The sequence below is a fragment of the Caloenas nicobarica genome, chromosome 2 (assembly GCF_036013445.1).
Source record: "Caloenas nicobarica isolate bCalNic1 chromosome 2, bCalNic1.hap1, whole genome shotgun sequence".
Taxonomy (NCBI): Eukaryota; Metazoa; Chordata; class Aves; order Columbiformes; family Columbidae; genus Caloenas; species Caloenas nicobarica.
In genome coordinates, this window is record NC_088246.1 from 96,211,518 (window position 1) to 96,228,277 (window position 16,760).

Sequence of the window (16,760 nt, forward strand, 5' to 3'; positions counted from 1 at the left end):
CTGATTTGAAGGAACCCCATGTAAATACTCCTGTTGCACAAGGTAATTAAACAGTATTTGGAATTTCTTGACATACATGTTTTTCTATCTTTATGTATGTATTTATTTAAAAATAATAAACTAAGTACTATGGAACAAAATCACAGAAGAAAAAAAGTATTCCTTTCCTTACTAACACTGTGCTACCATGGCTAAATAAATCTGAAAAATTACTTGTTGGATAGTAAAATGCTAGTATGTATTTACTAAGAATGTCCCAAGCCAAGGCAAAAACTTATCACAGGTATGGGAGTGTATAGATAAAAAAGGAGAGAGAAATGGAACAATTATTCTGTAGGTCCTTTTATTTGCATGAACTTGCTAGATTCCCCTAGGTGAGGCTGCCAAGTAATCCATCCTTACAATCTGAGAAACCTCTACCAAAGTGGAAATAAAACATTACAACAGGTCATACAAATATATTCCTTACAGTTGCAAGTAATTTATTCTGTCTCTACTTTGCTCTCTTATGAAGAATTACACCAGAAACCACAGCAGTTCACAGAGGCGTTGTGAAATTTCAAATTTTTGTTAAGTAAAAAATATCAACATTGAAACTGTGCCTCTTTTTTTTTAACTGAAATTATACAAGTCTATTACTTCCACACCTCCAGGGCAGACTAATATTTTGTGCTTCAAATACCCAGCTACAAAAATGTCTTTCTCCTCAATATTTATTTTGGCTAAAGAGAAACCACTCAGAAAGACAAATATATTGATTCCATTAAAGGAAAAATGTAGCTTCGTGTTAAATAAAACCAAATATGAATAACATCTATACTACAGGCAAAAATCCTCCAATAACTTTAAATCTGTGGCTTGTGTTAATACCACATTCAGAAATAAGTACCACACAACCTGAACTACTGCAATTCCCAATGAAATAACAGCTGATAGTCCGCATCTTGGCATGTGGTGTTCCAGATGTATTAAACCACCAGTAACTGCAAGTTTCAAACTGGTTATTTGGAAGTGTAAATACTTTAAAGAAGGTTTAGGGTAAGTAAGGAGACTCTAGGAACTACTTGCAGAGACCATTAAATAAGACTACAGCCTAGACAGGCAACTTATTCATTCTCGGCACCCAAGCAGCCTGAGGCAGACTCCTCCAGGAGATAAAACACAGCAAGCATTAAACTCACTTCTCTTCAGAAGCAAGAATAAGCTGCCATTGTATCCCCATCCCACCTTGCACATCACAGCTGTATGTGATGTGGCCACCACACAGATCACACAAAATAAATCTACAGGGGTAGGACATGGACTGACAGCGTTATTGGCCTGGAGTTTCCAGGCCTGTCAGTTTTCATAAAGATTTGTGAGCCAACACAAATTTAAAAGTCAGATATTTTGTGTTTTGTGCAACTTCTGTGAAAATCAGGCTGAATTTCAACACTTCTTTGCTTCAGATAATGTGGGAGAGCTTCTTCACACTGGAAATCATACCAGCTTTCCAAATGTCCCTCTGAGCTCAAAAAATTTTGCCATCCTCTTCCTCCTGTTCACCTAAATTGTCTGGACAGTTTTTGTAAGCAGGAACACAACACGTGTGTCAAGAAAAGCTAGGCTTGTCTCATGGGGCAATGAAGGCTGCAAGTGAGAGCTCTGAAGCCTTGAACACCTTGGCAGTGTAGAAAGTTATGTTGAACACCTTGATGGTGTAGAAAGTGACATCAAAAACACTTGTTGGGGAGCCAGAAGAAAGCCTCCAAAAATCGAGTTGAAGATTTCATAGCATTCTAGCTAAAGCAAACAAAAGGTTTGGGCTTCTTTACATACTACTTGCTGACTCAAGAACACTAAAATGAAAGCGATGAATTCTGAAGTCTCACTAGGAAGCTAAATAAAGCCAGAGGGGGCTTTTGCTCTCTCAACACCTATGACTGCAGCTCTGCCTATCTTGTGCTCTGGTTAAACAACTACACGTAATTCCAGGATCTACACTCATCAAAGAAGCTTAACTATGGATCTCACAGTGTAGGATCGAGGCTGACCACAGTCATTTCAACTGCACAATGCCACATTCCCCATATCCACTCTGGACTACAAAGTATCAGTGCAGAACAAGGAGGAAAGGGATTAATTGGTTTAGGACTGTGTTATGATAAGAAGACAGTGTCTAAGCTACTTTGCCCACAGTAAGGGAAAAAAACCCACCAAACCTGGTTGAACTGCAGATAATCAAGATTCTATGATTACTTTAGAAAAGAATAGAATAGTTCATTTGGAAGGGACATACAACTATCATCTAGTCCAACTGCCTGACCACTTCAGGTTATCAAGGGCATTCTCCAAAGGCCTCAAACACTGCCAGGCTTGGGGCATCGACCACTTCTTTGGGAATCCTGTTCCAGCGTTTAACCCCCATCTCGGTAAAGAAATACTTCCTCATGTCCAGTCTAAACCTCTCCAGCGCAGCTTTGAACCATTCCCTTGTGTTCTGTCACTGGGTACCATGGAGAAGAGATCAGCACCTCCCTCTCCACTTTCCCTCCTCAGGAAGCTGCAGAGAACCATGGGTTCTCTGTCAGGTAAACTGGAAGTCCAAATGCTGGATGAACTCCCATTTACTCCTGTTTAATCCCTGTATAATTTCTTTGTTTTGCCAACTGAACCACGTTTCCTGTGGTACTAACTGACATGAGCAGTAGTCACTGGCTGGGATTCATGTGTTGAAAACGCACACCAGTCAATTACACATGAAAAAAACCACCATTAAAAAAAAAAAAAATTGTTAAAATACTGGAAGCACATATTTATCTCAACATGCTCTCCTTTTGATCTAACTGAAGAAGAAAAAATAAATACCTCCACACTTTGTAAGCGGTAGAAACTAATATTTTTTCAAAACAGTCATGCAGCAAGGGAAAGATCTATTTGCTTCAAGATACAGCAGATAAACTATAGCTACTGGAGTAGTCTGCGTGAGGACCACAGTGACTGCCAACTGAAAACTGCTTGGGGGGAGTACCACAGGTTGACACAATCCCACCACACAGCTGAGCTTTGCAAATTCCACCACCTCTCCACTTGCTTCCTAAAAGAAGGAAAAATCCTTGTCTTGATTTATACAGCCCTCAAAGGTGACCTGAAAAGGAAAAAAATTGCATTTGACCCTTTTTGGTTGGCTTACTTTGCTAGTTTAAAACGCATGAAAAATGTCTTGAACAGACTGTTTTCCCTTATGCCTACTTAAATATTTAACTATCAGTAAGAGAAAATTCATTCTTACTGGAAGTTTTATTTTCTCTCTGAAAAATACTGCTTAAGTGCTTTCTCAAGGCTTACCTGGAGGTGCAGGAGAGAGAACCATGCTATATGCTCAGGTTCAGAAAAGGTGTGCTAAACAAAAGATGACACCTTTAAAACCAAAAGTCAATTATCCCTTCAACTGCCTTCTCACTGTCTGATTTCTTAGGCACCTGAATCCTACCAAATTGTCTGCTGTAAGCCACATGGCCTTCTAAGGCAGAGAGGATAAAAACATATTTAACACATGGGAGGAAGGAATCCCCAGAAACAAGTCCATAAAAACCCTATCCACCAAACCACAGTTTGGGGACTTCTCTACACATATGAAGTTAAAAAGTAACAGAGGAGAAAAAGCCCTTTCCTCTTTCCTTCTGAAGGTCACCTTTTAAATATTATTATAGTAGTAACAGAAAACCAAATGAGAATTAGGGTCATGTAGAAACTCAGGGACTGCACAAGCATATACTTGGAAATGGTATAAGCTCCCAAGAGTTCACAGCTTGAAATGATGAGAAGATGATAAGTTTCTTTGATCCATCCTAGAGACTTACGTTCCTCTTAAAAACAGAGATGTAGAGAAAACCTGCTTTTAGATAAATTGCTCAGATACATTTCAAGATTTAATGAACAACAGTGGTGATATTGGTTAGTATTTTCAATAGGAAGCAGGAAGATGGGACACAATGCACCTCCATAGGGTTACTAATGACTCCAAACTGCAGAGAGAGCGCTGGGTCACAGAAAGACATTTCTAAACTGCCTGGACAAATAATTTAAATGATGATTCTGTGAGATCAACATGGACAATTACAGCACTCTCAACCTACAGGCTGAGCCCCAAGGGAAAGGAGAGCACCTGCCTTCCATTGGGCTGCTGTGCTGGGGTGACAGGAGGAGACTCTCAGAGGGCCACCAAGGTCCTTGGGGCCTGGACAGTGGGCGGTTTCAGTGTGAGGACAAGAAGCCTGCCAAAGGGGTGATTGAAGATAGTGCTGATTTTGGCTGGGATAGAGTTAATTTTCTTCATAGTAGTCAGTATGGGGATATATTTTGGATTTGTGCTGGAAACTGATAATACAGGGATGTGTTAGCTATTGCTGAGCAGGGCTTACACAGAGTCAAGACCTTTTCTGCTTCTCACACTTTCCCATCAGCGAGTAGAGGCTGAGGGTGCACAAGAGGCTGGGAGGACACACAGACAGGACAGATGACCCAAATTGACCAAAGGGATATTCCATACCTTATGGTGTCATGCTCAGCATATAAAGCTGAGGGAAGAAGAAAGAAGGGGGAACATTTGGAATGATGGTGTTTCTCTTCCCAAGTAACTGTTACGTGTGATGGAGCCCGGCTGTCCTGGAGATGGCTGAAGATCTACCTGCCCATGGGAAGTGGCAAATGAATTCCTTGTTTTGCTTTGATTGTGTGCGTGGCTTTTGCTCTACCTATTAAACTGTTCTTATCTCAACCTATAAGAAGTTTTCTCACTTTCACCCTTCTGATTCTCTCTCCATCCCATCAGGGGGAAATGAGTGAGTGGCTCTGTGGGGTTTAGTTGCTGGCTAGGGCTAAACCATGACAGTCCTTTTTGGCACCCAACATGGGGCTCGAGGGGTTCAAGATAATAACAGCTTTGATTGGAATGTGCTAGATCGAATTTATAGCTGTTACTGCTGTTTAGCTATTAACTCACAGGCTTCTGTACTTGCCATGGGGCTTGCTTGCCTCACTGTATATTAGAGTCTCTGCTCATTAGTGACTACTTTTTGCTTCCACTGCTTGCTTTACCAATTCACTGCTTATCACCTCCCTCTGCTGTGCCTGGGAATATTTTGATAACAGCAATAGTGATGCACCTGGGCTGGCAGATGGCCAGGGCATTGCTGCTGTTTCTGTGCTGCTGTACTGGAAAGGCTAGAACTCCTATTTGAACCCTAGTCAAAGGGACTATGACCCATCGATGAGTCCATGCAAGAGCAGGACACCCCAAACCATCTGTGGCCATGGATAAGCCCACGCCAGAGCAGGTACATCTCCAAGCATCTGTGGCTGTGGTTACATCTATGCAGCAGCAGGTACACCTCTGAAGAGATTGTGACCCAAGGCTAAGTCCACTCTGGAGAAGGTACACCTCAAAGCACCTGTGGCTCTGGATAAGTTCATGTTGGAGTACCTCAAAGTGTGTAGCCATGGATAAGTCCATGACAGAGTATGTACTATGTTGGACCAGGTTTACTTCTGAAAAGACTGTGGCTGTGGTTAAGGCCACACTGGAAAAGGCACACCTCAAAGCAACTGTGGCTGTGAACGAGTCTCTGCTGCAGCAGATATACCCCTGGAGAGACTGTGGCTTATAGATACAGCTCCACTTGGAGCAGGTACACCCTTAACGGACTGCAGTCTGTGGATAAGTCCAAGTTGGAGCGAGGCAAGGGAAGGAGTTCATTGCAATGTTAAATCCTGTGGTCTGGTCCAAAGGGACCAGCACTGGAGATTGTACTGGAAGCACCTTTAAGTTGTTGTAACTTGGGATTTAAGTTTCATGTTACAGCAAGTACTACAGCAGTAACCACCTGAACCAATGGAGAACAAGGCTTACAAGAAGCAGTACAAGTGCAGCAGTGACCCAACCTGAGCTGGCTTTCGTGCCCAGTAACTCCAGACAACACACCACCCCTCTTGTCCTGACAGACATAGCCCAAAATCATGGACTAAATTAACTCAATGGCCATTTTCTGGACATTTTACAAGGGTGACCCATAGACAAAGAGAATGGTATCTGTGTCATATATCAAAGGATAGGAAGAGCGATGGTGGTTAATGAGGATGTATTAGATAGTGTGGGACCTGAGCATGATGAAAATGGTATGGAATAAGGGGTGGAGAATGTGCTGGTTTTGGCTGGGATGGAGTTAATTTTCTTCATAGTAGCTAGTATGGGGCTATGTTTTGGATTTGTGCTGGAAACTGCTAATAATATAGGGATGCACTAGCTATTGCTGAGCAGCTCTTACACAGAGTCAAGGCCTTTTCTGCTCCACAGCACCCCACCAGTGAGTAGAGGATGGGAGGATACACAGCCAGGACAGCTGACTCCAAATGACAAACGGGATATTCCACACCATATGACATTATGCTCAGCATATAAAGGAGGAAGGGTGGGATGTTTGGATTGATGGTGTTTGTCTTCCCAAGTAACCATTACACGTGATGGAGCCCAGCTGTCCTGGAGATGGCTGAACACCTGCCTGCCTCTGGGAAGTGGTGAATGAATTCCTTGTATTGCTTTGCTCATGTGTGTGGCTTTTGCTTTACCTATTAAACTGTTTTTATCTTGCCCTACAAGTTCTCACTTTCACCCTTCTGATTCTCTCCCCACTCCCATCGAATGGGAGTGAATAAACAGCTGTGTAGCACTTAGTTGCCATCTGGGGTTAAGCCACCACAAAGATGAAGCCAGACCCTTCGTGTCAGTGCACAACAAACAGCAACAGATCAAGCAAAGAAGAGAGACAGCTTTTGCTTTGGTGTGGTAGATTGATCATGGCTGGCTGCCAGGTGTCCATCAAAGCCACTCTATCAATCTCCCTCCTCAACTGGACAGGGGGAGTAAATATGGCAACAGGCTCACAGGTTGAGATAAGGACAGTCAGATCACTCAGTAATTACTCTCACAGGTAAAACAGACTCAACTCAGGGAAATTAACGTAACTTATTACCAATCAAATTGCAGTAGGATAATGAGAAATAAGAACAAATCATAACACCTGCCCTCATTCCTCCCTTCTTCCCAGGCTCTACTTTATTCCCATCTTCTTTACCTCCTCCTCTCACCAGTGGCAAAGGAGGATAGGGAATGTGGGTTGTGGTCAGTTCATCACACGTTGTCTCTGCTGCTCCTTCCTCCTCACACTCTTCTCCTGCTCCAGCATGGGGTCCCTCCCATAGGAGACAGTCCTCCACAATCTCCTCCAATGTGAGTTGTTCCCACGGACTGCAGTCCTTCACAAACTGCTCTAGTATGGGTTCCTTCCATGGGGTGCAGTCCTTCAGGAACAGACTACTCCAGCATGGGACCCTCACAGAGGTCACAGTTCCTGTCAGATAACCTGCTCCAGCATGGGCTCCTCTCTCCACAGGGTCACAGGTCCTGCCAGGACCCTGCTCCAGCATGGGCTTCCCACAGGGTCACAGCCTCCTTTGGGCACATTCACTGGCTCTGATGTGGGGTTCTCCATCTGCTGCATGTGGATACTTGCTTCACTGTGGACCACTGTGGCTGCAGGGGAACAACTCTAGTCACCATAGGCTTCAGGAGAATCTCTGCTTTGGCACCTGGAGCACTCCTCCCCCTCCTCCTCCACTGACCTTGGTGTCTGCAGACTTGTTTCTCTCACATATTCTCACTCCTTTCAGCTGCTGTTGTGCAGCAGTTTTTACCCCTCCTTAAATATGTTATCATAGACGCATTACCAACATTGCTGATGGTCTCAGCTTTAGCCAGCAGAGAGTTTGTATTGGAGCTGGCTGCAACTGTCTCTGTCCAACACGGGGACAGCTTCTGGCATCTTCTGTCAGAAGCAAGCCCTACAGCCTCTCTGCTACCAAAACTTTGACAGGCAAACACAATATATTTGGAGAAGCAGTTCTGCCAGGAAGAAGTGCTGGATTTTATCCTTAAGGTCCCTTCTAGCTGCTTCATTGGGAGTCCTTCTCAAGAGCGGGCAACAAACAGCAACAAAAAATCCCAATAAACCAAAAAAAAAAAAACCCCTCCTCTCTTATTTGGTGCTTTGGTGACTGCATCTGGACTGCTGTGTCCCCTCCTGATCTCCCCAGTCCAGAAAAGCCACTGATGAGTGTGGTGTGGGCCCAACAGAGGGCCTTTGGATTGGTAAAAATCTGGGGCACATGAGGGCAGGCTCTGGTCTGCATCTAGAATGAAGGCTCAGGGGTGGACCTGACTGGTAACTTCAGCTGCCTGTGGGGAGGCTGTAGAGAAGATGAAGACTGACTCTTTTCAGAGGTGCTCTGTGGCAGAAGGACAATTGGCACCAGACTCAGGAGAAATCTGAACTAGACAAAAAGCAGCCACAAGGCTGCTCAGACAAAGCATGGGTACCCAGAGGGACTGTGGAGCCATCATCCTTGAAGGTATCCAAACATGACTGAACAAAGCCTTGAGAAACTGGATCCAACTGAGGCTGCTCTGAGGAGGAGCTTGGATATATGCAGCCCCTTCAACAGACAAGTTTTAGAGGCATCTTTCAGGATGCTGCTCTTCAATCTCACCTGCTTGACTTGAACAAAAATCAAGAAATGCACCTTCTGCTCAGATAGCCTTCACATCAATAGACCAAGCTGGGATTAATGAGGTGAAGAGTTTGCATTTGGGCTCGAATGAGACCAGCTTTTCGTAACATACTGGCAGGATCTTACAATTGCAAGAGTTTCAAGCTCTGTGGATCGATCTTGTTTTAGACACTCCTTGGATACTGCTGCCACCATCTTGTTGAATGGAGCCCAGGTACAGTGGTACTGTGCCATGTCAGCACTGTCAAAGGTGTCAGGAGCAACCTGGCCCAAGTGTGAAGTTACACTGGTTTTCTAAGTTGTCTCTGCTCTGAACAAGGCACTGGACCAGCTGACTTCCAGCAGTCCCTTTTCACCAACATTATTCTGTGTGCTACCACTTGTACGGGAATGAAGACAGCAGTTCTCATGTTACGTTCTCTCCTGCCTCGTGAAGAAAGGCAGCTCTCTCCCACAAGTTAGAAGCAACTGGACAGTGCAAGCAACGCAGTGGAGTGGCAGAAGGGCAGATGGAGCTGTGGTAAACAAGTTCTGGATTGGGATCTTGGGAAGTACAAAGCCATAAAAGCTAACTCCAGAGCCTTGAGGGCACCAATAGGCCTTCATGGACCTTACCAGCCTTATCTGGGACCTCCAGCCTCATACTCTGTGGCAATCACGAAAGCCTTGCCTGTCCCAGCCTGAGTCTGCACAGAGCCATCTCAGAAGCATCCTGACACATGATGTGGTTTATCTGCAGTCCAGTTAGACTATACATGAATAATGGAGAGCTACATGGACATCCTTCAAGACCATTATCTTAATCCATATACATCTGATAACCTACTTCAGCCCAATGAATATTTTGCTTTGCAGACCTGAGGTGACAGCAGCAGAACTTATAATTGAAAGCGAATGCAGATAATTACTGCCATACAGAACAACAGTACATACAAGATCCCTCCCTTTCTCTTCTTGGCAGTGAAACTTCATATCCCAGAGAGGGGGGTGCAATAAACAAAAAAAAGTAACCCACAAAATTATATAAAAATACCTTGTCTTGTGTAGCATAATTCTCATTATATTATACAGATAATTAAAGCTGATACCATTCCAGATCAAATCTAGCAATAAAAAGCAAGTGTCCTGGTTTTGTTAAAAACAAGACCAGTTTCTCTTTTAGTGATTTTTTTCTTTCAGGTAAGTTCTTTTTAGTAACTGCACTTTTCTGAAGTAGGATACATGTTTTGGTAGACATAGCAAAGGTATGTAAGGTTGCTGATAAGAATGCACATCCCATAAGCAAGGAGGAGCGAACTGAACAGGTGATGAAAACTGACCAACTAAGTATTCCATCCCATCCACGTCATAACACCATATAAAAGTGGGCAATCATGAGGGTCTCGCTCTCTCTTCGACTGTGGCCGGCATCAGGGAAGGACCCTGCCTGTCATCCCTGTGATCTGAGGCCTAGTGACAGACCCTGCATCCTTGAATCCAGTTCCAGTTTGCTGCTGAGTCCAATCCAGGACTTCTAGGTCCCTGCCCTGCAGTTGCTGGAGCAGTGGTGAGCTTTTCCGGGGAATTCAAGATCGGTTTTGTATATTTTGTATTATTTTCTCTATTTTATTAGTATCATCAGTAAAACATTTTTAACTTTTTTCCAACTTGTAAGTCTGTCTCTGTTTTCCTCCTATCACCTCTCCTTAGTGGGAAGGGGAGGGGCTGGGGGGAAGAGGGGGCTAACAAAGCATCTACCATGGTTTATTGTCACCCTGCAATCAAACGGTGACAGCAAGTTACCTTTAGTTTTGAAACTTTTGCCCACACACTCAGAAAATAAACTGAAAGGATTTGTAACAAACAAGTGACAAACCCAACCAAATCTGTGGAAGAAAACTAAGGAAATAACTCCAGTTTATGTTCTGGCCATGCACAAAGACAAAAGAAAACAGTATAAACTGTTTGCTGTCCTGGATAGATTGGAGACTTGACTTCTCTACACTTAAAAGAGAGATGGAGAAGCATCACTGATAAACAGTATTACAGCCACCTGCCCTGTACAGCTGCTTCTCAAGTCTGTGCCAGGGAAATTGTCTTCAGCCTCCCTGGAAAAAGTAAGTGCTACTGGAAGATGCTCTTGGGATTCTTAGTGTTTTGGAGTCTCCCACCAAGTGTTCACAGAATACAATACAGCCTTGGACAGCCACAGCTGGAAGTAAGTCATTCATCAGGTGTTGCACATCGCTGTGGAGTCAGTCACGTTGCCTTTGTCCAGTTCATACCACTGTCACTACCAGTAACTGAAGCACTGAGTACTCCAGGATATTGTTACCTGCACAGCTCTTGGGACCCCCCAACTGCAACTGGTATTTGTTGCTTTGGGCTACAGTCCACAAACACACATCCTGCAACAACCGCACTCCCAAAGAGATCACCATCCAGAGGAATAAGAGAGATTCAGGGAGTGGAAACAGAGTCACAGCTGAATTGTACACTTTATTTATAGGGAAATGGGATGTTTCTACCAGAAGCAGAAAGGGAAACCTTTTGCATTATCAGAATATTTACCAGTCTCCCTTACTCCCAACATTCAATGTATTGAACAATAAGGCTTATCCTTATTTTGTTCTGCCTAATGAGCACTTGTTGTTACAGTATTAAGCAGTATTTAAGGAAAATGCTTCTGGATATCACACCATAAGGCCAGCTGACTGGTTTGACTTGCTCATTTTTCCACATCCCTCACACCCCTAAGAAGTCACAGCAGTAATATCAAAAGCAAATAGTTGAAAAAACTCTTGATTAGAATGACAATGAGCCCTTAAAAAGAAAATTCAGATACAGCAGAAGTAGTCATGAAGCATCAATTTCCTCCAAGACCCTGACCTAATACCTGCTGAAACATCAAGGGGTCTAGTTCTTGATGTGTAGAGAAAACAAAGGCATTCCGGTATTATTCCTTGTTGTCTGGTTTGCTTAACACCCCACCCTCCCACTGCATTGTTGAAAACCTATGTTGTGCAGCACACATGATACTGACCCTCCCAGAAATACCTGGCCACAAAGCCACCACCTCCCATACAGATGAGGATCTCAGTGTTTGGATCAGTGGGTCCTGACACACTGCTGCTGGTTAGGCACAGTCTGGACAACACAGTTCTTGTCCCTTTTATTCCCTTTTTATTTTTGTTCTTGGAACACTGCTTTCACAAAAGCCTATTTGAGTTTCTACACACCCTTCTCCATCTCCTCCCCCCACTGTCTTCTTACCTCTCACAGCAAATGAATCAAAACCCAATTTAGGAATTGGTCAATATTAAGAAATTCAGATGAAAAGGCAGCTTGCAAGGATGACAACTTGCTGCAGTTCAGTCCTGACTCTCATCGCCCCAGGGAACTCCGGCCCCCATTGTAGCCACAGGAATGGGCTGCCCTTGCACAAAGGTCTTGCTGTACACATGCCATAAATCCAGTGCCCCTCAATGTATCACATACACTGGGTGCACACACACATTCTCAAAATGGCCCAACTGGCTGCAGAGTGCAATATATCTACCCATCTGGGAAAGGGTGTTCCATATTGACCTTCTTCAAGCCAAGGGGTTTTTGTGACATTAGAGATCAGACGTAAAGGACTTAAAAGACTTAGAGGCATCAAACTCATTTTCACTGGGGGTCACATCAGCCTCGCCATTGCCTTCAAAGGGCCGAATGTAATTTTAGGACTGTATAGATGTAACTACTCCTACATGTAACTACTCCTAAAATTACATTTGGCCCTTTGAAGGCAACTGCGATGCTGATGTGGCCCCCTGTGAAAACGAGTTTGACACCCCTACCTTAGAGGATCACTGAATAAGATGTATGCAAGAATAGTGGTATTTTAATTATTCTGCTTCCATGCATTCCCAACTAAAGTTTCACACTTCAAGGATTATAACAGCTCACTTGCAAAAAGCAAAAAAAAATAAAGATTTATCTTAAATCTTCTTCCCACTCAATTACTCTATACTTGTGATCAAAAACATAATATTGAGAGAAATAGAAGCAAATTCCAAGCTAATCAACATGGGCAATCCCTCCATTCTGAATTCCCATGAAACAGAGGCAGCTGGGAGGGTATCCATGTTTTTCTACTACAGGACAGACAACTAGAAGAAAGGATGCAACTGTAGAAATTGACAGATCTATAATATATCCTGAGAGAATCCTATAATATGCTGCAGCTCATAAGGAGCTGTAAAATACAGAAGGCCTTTTTCTTATGCTGACCCTGAATAAGAGACAAAGAAAAGACAAGCCTGGACAGAAGATGAATAAACATTAGCTACCTGCAGGCTAAAGTAAATGTCAAGTACCCAAACCAACCATAGAATATGTTGCACACAACCAGTTTCTGCAAAGATCAATAAAATACTTCCTCATGGCAACTCAACTTCGATAGTATGGTCTCACAACATTCCATTATTGCTACTTCCAAACTCGACTAAGCCTTTCAAGGCTTCCTGCTGTGCTAGAACACACACACCATAGTAACAGTAATTAAAAACCCAATAAGCTTTACATTTCCTCAACTGTTGCAGAGATGACCTCCACACTTACACCAGAGTGACAGTCTTCAAGCAGCCCAAGCACCACTCTCCTGTTGAAGTCCTGTAACAATTAGCTGAAGAAGAAATTATTTCTTTGATTCTCATTTCCTTCCTTAACTCCTCCTTTCCCTCTCTCCTTTCCTGCCCTTCCACAAACAGGAGGAACAGAAAAGCAGAGCAGAGTTTTTATTACAAAACAATGGAAATATTTGAAGGGCCTTAGAGCGTTCCCAGACTCACTAGAGTTGTCCTAGAGCAGTGGTCTCCAACCTTTTACGATAAAGCAAAAAGCAAAGAAGTTTTTGGGCACACGCTTCCAATATATGCATATTTATTTATAAATTACATGCATGTCCCACTGTACTACTATGTTATGCACATTATAAAACATACAGCAAAACAGAAATTTTTAAAAGGATGAGAACAAGGAAAGACCCACCACTAGAACAGCTGCAGAGCACTAAGTCTCAGGAGTTTTTTTACCGAATTGGTAGAAAAAAAGAGTTGGACTAAAGCTATTATAATGCAACTATAGTAAAATGCAATTTTATTCCTCACTATAACCTCTAAATTGTGATCAGTCATGGTGCTGAACATTAGCAGCCAATGTATCTGTACCGCTTTTTAAACCTGACTTATGAATAAAGGTTTTCCACTAGGTCAAGTTCTTCCACACACTAATAATACTTAGAACAAAACGATACTTAACAACCCCTCTCCCCTAAATATTACTACTCCTGGAGTTAAGAGTAGATAACTTAAAGTACATCAGTACCCAAAACTTTGCTTTAGAATAAACTACTGGTCGATTGTCTACATCCTTCTATTCACTGATACCTTCAAAGAGCACAAGATAAAAACTGATGCAGAGTTCACCAAATAGACTTCACAGTATTTACTGTCTTACTGCTGACATCCTGCCTTTCTCAACGTTAAAGTTGTTTGGTCATTTGCAAAATTATTTTGGGGAGCATACTAAAAATAAGCTGTTCAAACAAAGGGGTTTTTTTTGGGGTGTGTGTGTGTGTAGGTTTGTTTTGTTTGTTGTTGGGTTTTTTTGGTTGGTTGTTTTGGTGGGGGTTTTTTTGTGGTTTTTTTTTTTTGTTTTTTGTCGTCGTTTTAGGGGTTTGTTTGTTTGTTTGTTTTCCCTCCTTACAAAGCAGGTAAGGTCTAACCATGATTTTCTTTGCTAAATCACAGCTATCAACACTGCTTGTCCCAACTCTTTGGCAAAGTTACAGGCCTCCAAGAAACAGAGCACCCAAAAGCTGTTGGCCTTGGAGCACACAGAAGCAATTCTTTACTATTCAACGACTATTCTGTGCTCTCTTATTTATAATGGTGGCTTAAAGATGTTTGGCCGTAAACAATACATAATAAAGACAAAGGCTTAGAGCCTCATGGAGTTTACACAGCTTTAATCTCCCAGCTCTGCAATTGTCACTGTGTGGCTGGGCTGGCACTAAGCAGAAGCACATGTAGGCTATGCATTAATTGATATGCAAATTAAGTGAGTGGGTCACAAGTTCAAAACAGACCAAGGAAGGCTGCTAAAGCCTGGAACCCTTTTGCACAGGGTGCTGGGGAAGATAAAAGTTGGTGCCTTGAAGCTCTCTAAGCTCTACTCTCAGCCCAGCTTGAGCCAGACAAATAAAATCCCACCCAAACGAGAGCTTTCACCCTTGAACTCCAGGGAAGGTGAAGAGCTCTGCCCTCAACACTCCTCTTAATCCAGGAAACCATAACCCTACTACCAAAGCCCTGCAACCAATGTTGGCCTTTTTAGGCTCTGCAGAGCTGTTCATAGCCCTTATCCCTCTTCTAACTGCAGATGCCATGATTTGCTTCCACCCCTCCCACCCCAATACAGAGTAAAGAAATAGCATACAAACAAAGCTAAAACATCAGCATATATAGGCACATTTTGCCCCGAACACCAGGGACAGAGCTACTATCTATGGAAAATGTACTTGGCTCACCTCTCTGCTTCATCTTTCTTACCATTCAAAAGAGCCCTTCAATTATACAATCATAGAACGTCCTGAGTTGGAAGGGGGCCACAAGGATCTCAAATACGGTTTTGCAAATACACAAGAAAATGAGTGTTCTCTGCTTTCTCAGCCAGGTCTTCTGGTTCTGATCTGCCCTATTTCTTCCTAGGAAATGATATTTCACTCTCCCTTTCTGCTTCCCTTCTTTCAAAACACTACAGACCTCCTTGCTAGGTAACTATTCCTAGCTCTCAAGTTCCCAATTAGGTGATTTGACAGTCAGTGACAATATAATCTGGTTTTTTCCTACAATGAGCAGGCTCTGCTCTATTAGCTGTGTCCTTATCACCAGGTTCATTACAAAAGGACACACAATTTATGTAACATAAATTTTATGAGGAACATACACTAAACTTCCTAAAACCCCCAAACCCATTATGGACATACCTCATTCAAACAATTTTCCAGTGACAATCACATACTCTTAAATTAACTGGAACACTAGGATAACGTTGAAATGGATAATACCAGTTTTGTCCTCCCCAAAAGCATAGATTCTCTTTCTCGACATCAAGTCATTACCGTATCTGGACAGGTTTCCTGCTTGTTTGAATTCATGGGTAAAATACAGATCACAGTACGGCTGATAAAACACTGATCTGACCTAATCACATCGACCCATGCTGCTAGACAATAAAGCTGAGAATTCTGAGATGATAGTTAGAACCTACTTTTCACAAGATGTCAATATTATGGCTACATTTTCCCATTTTTTTTATTAATAGCACAGAATACATCTGTCTTCTGTTGCTTTATGGAGATGACGTGTACTGACCAGATAATCTAAAAGCAAATGCTTGAATGGTAATCCAAGTCTGTATATTCTCTACCTACAACCCAAGCTGCTGTTGTACTGATACCTCAGCATGCAAGGTGAACAAAGGAAATAATCAAATATATAGCAATACACTTTTACACTTTAACCACAAAGTTGCAGTATTTTAAGCCTATGTTACTAAAATATCTATCTACCTGCATCTGTAAATCTGCATCTGTGTTGGTTTTTTGGTTTGTTTGTTTGTTTTCAGCTGTAAATGGTGGGGGTCACTGGATAGAGAAGGAAAACTTTTCTCTGTTGCAACATAATCTGTTCATGGAACAGCAAAGATAGGAGTTACAAGAAACCCTTACTTGCAAGAGATGTAGCCCATTTTTAATATCGTGAGCCTATTAAACATAAAGCACATTTTTCTTTACCCACAACTGTTGTTTTTTCACTTATGTGCGATCAAGCCATGTGCACATCATATAAAATGACACAACTCATTTAAAGGATCTGGCTTTATGTGCAGGAACTAAACATGATATCAGTTGTTTCAGCAGTATAACCCCCTAATGCCCTGTTTCCCTGAAAACAAGACCTACCCCGGTAGCATGATTTTTCAGGATTTTTGAAGATGCTCGAAATACAAGCCCTACTCCAAAAATAAGCCCTAGTTACAGTTCATTAAAAAGTCAATTTAAATAGTGTCCAGGCAGCTAGACATACAAAAAGGAAGCATCTTTTGGAGCAAAATCTGTATAAGACCCT

General features: G+C 42.5%; 1 protein-coding gene across 1 annotated transcript in view; it reads right to left on the bottom strand.

Annotated features, from left to right (window-relative positions):
• The window catches only part of EPB41L4B (erythrocyte membrane protein band 4.1 like 4B), a 94,616-nt gene that overhangs the window by 22,242 nt on the left and 55,614 nt on the right, over nucleotides 1-16,760 (bottom strand). The gene's annotated exons all lie outside the window — the stretch shown is intronic.